The following is a 5,654-nucleotide window of genomic DNA, read 5'->3' as shown; positions in this document are numbered from 1 at the left end:
TCCCGGTTCGTAAGGGCCTTTAGTCCCGGTTCTTGAACCGGGACTAAAGTGTCGGTACTAATGCCCCGACCCTTTAGTCCCGGTTCAATCCAGAACCGGTACTGATGGGCCTCCACGTGGGCAGTGCGCAGAGCCCAGGCAGGAGACCCTTTGGTCCCGGTTGGTGGCACCAACCGGGACCAATAGGCATCCACGCGTCAGCATTTCTGTGGCTGGGGTTTTTGTTTTTTTTTGAAGGGGGGGGTGGGGGTTTTGGGGGGTTAATTTAGGTGTTTCATATATTGTGTTAGCTAGCTATAATTAATAGAGAGAAGTGTCCTCTCTTATGTCCGTGCTTGGTCGACGCTACGTACTATACATACGTATAGAGAGGACTAGACACGCTAGCTAGCTAGTAAGCAAACGAATGAAACAGAAGATCGTCATGAACATATATGCATACAGAGAGAAGTGATATCGACCACCTCTCCTTCTCCGAGAGATTGGTCGAACAACAAGTTCTCGTATATCTATCTGACACTACCGGCTACATATATACAATAATTATCTCTTACAAATATAATCATACGGACTCAGGGTCCACATAGAATTCTCCATCTTCAGGGATCACGTGGTCAAGAAAGAATGCCGCCAATTCCTCTTGAATTGCTCGCATGCGAGCTGGTGCTAGGAGTTCATCCCGCTTCCGAAACATCTAATTTAAAGAAGGGGGTCAATACATATATATATATATATGAATGAATGAAACTCAACACAAATGATGGTAATAAAATAAAATTGTGAATGTTGTTATTTACGTACTTCATATTGTTCGTCAGTGTAGCCCCGCTCATAGGTCGTGTGGCGGATGGACTCGCAAACGTAGTATCCACAGAAATCATTCCCTTGTTCTTGCCACAACCACTTTACAAGAAATAGAGGTTAATCAAACTAATAAGCAAGAATGCCAAATGGTATTGATGAAACTAGCGCTTGAATGACTAGTAGATGCGCTTAAAATGCTACTATAGTACTTACTTTCGGGTGTCTAAATTGCAGCTCCTTCGGCAGTCCCGGAGCTTTTCTGGTGAATTTTCTCCAAACCCTGCCGGACAAAGAAAACAATTACTTGATATATCAGGAAATGAACAAAGTTGCTGATATGGTGGATAATGATCGATTTAATTTACTTCTCGAGTATTTGAGTCATGTCTACATAGTCCTGGGGATCATTTCTTCTTGAGTCTAAGACGGTTACTAGTCCCTGCTGAAGCTTAATCTCTAGGAGAATATAGTGGAAACTGCACACGCATGCATAACTCATCAATTACATTACTATAACCTTGACTAATATATAAGGGAAACCGAATACGCACAAGACAGTAACACTCACTTGAAGTTGTAAGGAAAGAGTATTATATCTTTGTTTTCATTTATTACGAACGATCGTAGCAAGTTGGCCTCGGTAGCTGCGGCATGAAATTTAACATGAGTTGCATCTATGAGATATGTGTTAATGAACCCAATATCACCGACTTGTCTTTTCTTCAATTCGGCGATCTTCAATCTGCATAATATAGTGAGGATGATTATAAATACATGCAATGAAAGAGCTAAGCTGTATAGAGAAACTTAATGACAGAAGTAGTACTACTTACAGACAGTAGCAGGCGACCGTTGTTTTATCGAGGGGCAATTGATTGAAAAACTGATAGAACTCCTCAAATGGAACAGGCAACAGTTCAATTCGAACGAGGTCATGCTCCTTTTTAGCTTTCACATACAAAGTACTCCTCCCCCCAGAGTCTCTGCAGATTTTCAAGTACCAATCATGCAATCTTCGCATCATCGTTGATAGAGATCTTTCATCTTTGACGAGAGGCTTCCTGTACTCGTATCTTTGTATCTGCACGTCCATGGGTTTATAATGTACATCGTCGGGCAGGTAATCTGCAAGATTGCTATAACCGGGCACCATCCTCGGATCATTAGCGACGTTGTGGCTAGGCACCTTGAGTGGGGGGCATGATTGCTTCGCTTGTTCGCCGAGCAGGGCAATTTGTTTCCCAGCTCGTCGTTCTTTCAGCCTTTGATCACTGACAGTACTTCCCGACCGCTCCGCTTTGGCAAATTCCTTTCCAATAATGCGCTCATAGTTTCCTTTCGGCGGAGACTTTGGTGGTTTTGTTAGGGTAGCCAGAGTGCGCTTCACTTTCACCGGATCTACCTTCTCCTCCGGAGGTGGATGTCTCTTTGCTTTCAACCCTTGAAACCAGTCATCCACTTCGGTTCGCGCAATCTCGGCGTTCTCCTCCGGGGTCCTCTCATATGGTAACTTCTCTGGAGTCTTCAGAGAAGGACCGAATCTGTATGTCCTCCCGCCTCTGGTTGTACTGCTAGACATCGACCGAGCAGACGGAGCGGTTGTCTTCTTTACTTGCTTCCGAGGCGGAGGAGAAGGACTATGACGCGCCGGAGCAGCTGGAGCGGCGGCAGGTCTCTTCCGCCCTTGCTGACGAGGCGGAGAAGGAGGAGGCTGGCTGCTCGGGCATGTCGGCGCAGGCGGAGAAGGAGGCAAAGTGCCGCCACGCGCCGGAGAAGGAGCCGGCCGAGGGCCCTGATCGTCACTCGCCGGAGGAGGAGGCAGTGGAGGAGGCGGAGTGCCCTGACTCGCCGGAGGAGGAGGAGGAGGTGGAGGCGTCCAGTTCGGAAGGTTGATGAGCTCCTTCCACCATAGGCATGGAGTCTTCAAAGCAGACCCCAACCGAGTCTCCCCTTCACCGGTAGGGTGGTCAAGCTGGAGGTCCTCAAATCCCTCCGTTATTTCATCCACCATCACCCTAGCATATCCTTCTGGAATCGGCCGACAGTGAAAAGTTGCGCCGGGTTCGGTAGGATAAACAGAGCCAACGGCCGCCTTGACCTTCAAATTCATCCATTGCGTCATAAGGTGGCAATTTTGAGACTCCGTGATAGCATCCACGGGATAGCTGGCAGGAGTCGTCAAGGCATGCTCCGGCTGAAGCAGCTCGGTGGAAGCCACGCTGCTTCTGCGCTGAGATGGCAGGGTAGCTTCGGGGGAGGCTTCAGCAGTACGTTTGCTGTGATTTGCTTCTCATTCCTCTATCGCGTCTACCCTTGCTTGCAGCGCCTGCATTTGGGTCTGCTGCACTTTTTTCCTCCTCTCATGGGATTTGTAACCGCCTGCGTCCGGAAACCCAACCTTCCACGGAATGGAGCCTGGCATGCCTCGTGTCCGTGCAGGGTGCTCAGGATTCCCGAGGGCCATTGTGAGCTTGCCGTTCTCTCTGTCTGGAAAGAACGCCCCTTCCTGCGCTACTTTGATATACTGCTTAAGCTTCCTGACTGGTATGTCCATTTGATCGTTCATCCAAATGCACTTCCCTGTTACAGGGTCCAAGGTTCCGCCAGCCCCGAAGAACCAAGTCCGGCAACAGTCTAGCCAGTTAATTGTCTCTGGTTCGATCCCTTTATCAACCAGATCATTCTCAGTCTTGGACCACTTAGGCCGGGCTACGAGGTAGCCACCTGACCCCGTGCGATGGTGAAGCTTCTTCTTTGCAGCATTTTTCTTGTTTGTCGCCGACATCTTCTTACTCTTTTCTGATGTCTTGTGGGCCACAAATGCGGGCCAGTGATCTCTGATCTTCTCATATCTGCCCTTGAATTCTGGTGTCTCATTATTTTCGACAAACTTATTCAGCTCTTTCTTCCACCTCCTGAATAGTTCTGCCATCCTCTTAAGAGCAAAAGACTTGATTAATTTCTCTTTAACTGGGTTCTCTGGATTATCCTCTGGCGGTAGGGTGAAATTTGACTTTAGCTCAGTCCAAAGATCATTTTTCTGCATATCATTGACATAAGACTCCTCAGGGTCTTCTGTAGCCGGCTTAAACCATTGCTGGATGCTTATCGGGATCTTGTCCCTAACCAGAACCCCGCACTGAGCAAAAAATGCGCTCTTTGTCCGGAGGGGTTCAATCGGTTGGCCGTCGGGCGCGATTGCTATGATCTCAAACTTTTCATCCGAGCTCAACTTTTTCTTCGGGCCTCGTCTCTTTACCGAAGTTGTGCTCGATCCGGAGGGCTAGAAAAAAAACAAAGACTTAATTAATATGTGTACATACCAAAACAATGAATGCATCAATCAGCTAGTCAGCACAGGCTTAACTAATATATATATACCTGGCCGGACTTGGTTCGGTCACCGGAGCCGTCATCACGGTCTCCTTCTTGCACCGGCATTGGGTCACCGGAGCCGTCCTCATGTTCTTCTTCTTGCACCGGCATTAGGTCACCGTAGCCAGCTTGTTCACCCTCTCCTTCCAGACCATCGGTTTCGTTGAGAAAAAAACGAGACGGCATCACTTCCTTCTGCGATTATGTCCCTCAACAACGCTTCTTTTGCTTCGTCTAGGGCGGTGTCCATAGTTTCTACAAATATTTACAACATGGCAATTATTATTCAAACATGACAGATGGATATATTAGTGCCAAATGTAGAACTAGCTACCTAATCATAGTAAGCTATCGGGAGGGGGTATATATCGACAACGACGACACTACATCTATGTCCCTCGACGACCCTCGTTCCCGATAAAAAAAAGAGGAAGAAGAAGAAAAAAAGAGGAGAAGAAAGAATAGAGGAGAAGAACTCCTCTATTCTTTCTTCTCCTCTTTTTTTTCTTCTTCCTCTTCTTTTTTTATCCTCTTCTTCCTCTCATGTTCGAGAGGATCGCCGAGGGGTCGGGAGGTTGCCTAGTGTCAAAGGATTCAACAAAACCATGTCTTCATCATTAGGCGAAAGGAACATGTGCATGATGGTACGAAGCTCTTCAAAGTTGTTCTGGAACGGAGTCCCAGATAGGATAATTCGCTTTTTGGTACAAAGTTCAGCAAGAGCCTTCCGAATATCGCTATTTGGAAGGCCTTTGCTGAATTCGTACCAAAAGGCGGATTATCCTATCCGGGACTCCATTCCGGAACAACTTTGCAGAACTTCGTACCAACATGCCCTGGTTACTTCCGTCTAATGATGAAGGCATGGATTTCTTCAATACTTTGACACTAGGAAACCTCTCTCGACCCCTCGGCGATCCTCGACCCCTCGAACCCTCGACGACCCTGGAACCCTCAACCCCTAGACGACCCTCTTCTTCCTCTCATTTTCGAGAGGATCGCCGAGGGGTCGGGAGGTTGCGTAGTGTCAAAGAATTCAACAAAACAATGTCTTCATCATTAGGCGAAAGTAACATGTGCATGATGGTACGAAGCTCTTCAAAGTTGTTCTGGAACGGAGTCCCAGATAGGATAATTCGCTTTTTGGTACAAAGTTCAGCAAGAGCCTTCCGAATATCGCTATTTGAAAGGCCTTTGCTGAATTCGTACCAAAAGGCGGATTATTCTATCCGGGACTCCATTCTAGAACAACTTTGCAGAACTTCATACCAACATGCCCTGGTTACTTCCGGGTAATGATGAAGGCATGGATTTCTTCAATACTTTGACACTAGGAAACCTCTCTCGACCCCTCGAACCCTCGACGACCCTGGAACCCTCGACCCTTAGACGACCCTGGAACCCTCGACCCTCGACCCTATAGAACCCTCGAACCCTCGACCCTGAAACCCTCGACCCTTGACCCCTTAACGACC

The sequence above is a fragment of the Triticum dicoccoides genome, chromosome 2A (assembly GCF_002162155.2).
Source record: "Triticum dicoccoides isolate Atlit2015 ecotype Zavitan chromosome 2A, WEW_v2.0, whole genome shotgun sequence".
Classification (NCBI taxonomy): Eukaryota; Viridiplantae; Streptophyta; class Magnoliopsida; order Poales; family Poaceae; genus Triticum; species Triticum dicoccoides.
The sequence above is the reverse complement of the archived record's forward strand: the minus strand, read 5'-3'. Positions refer to the sequence as shown.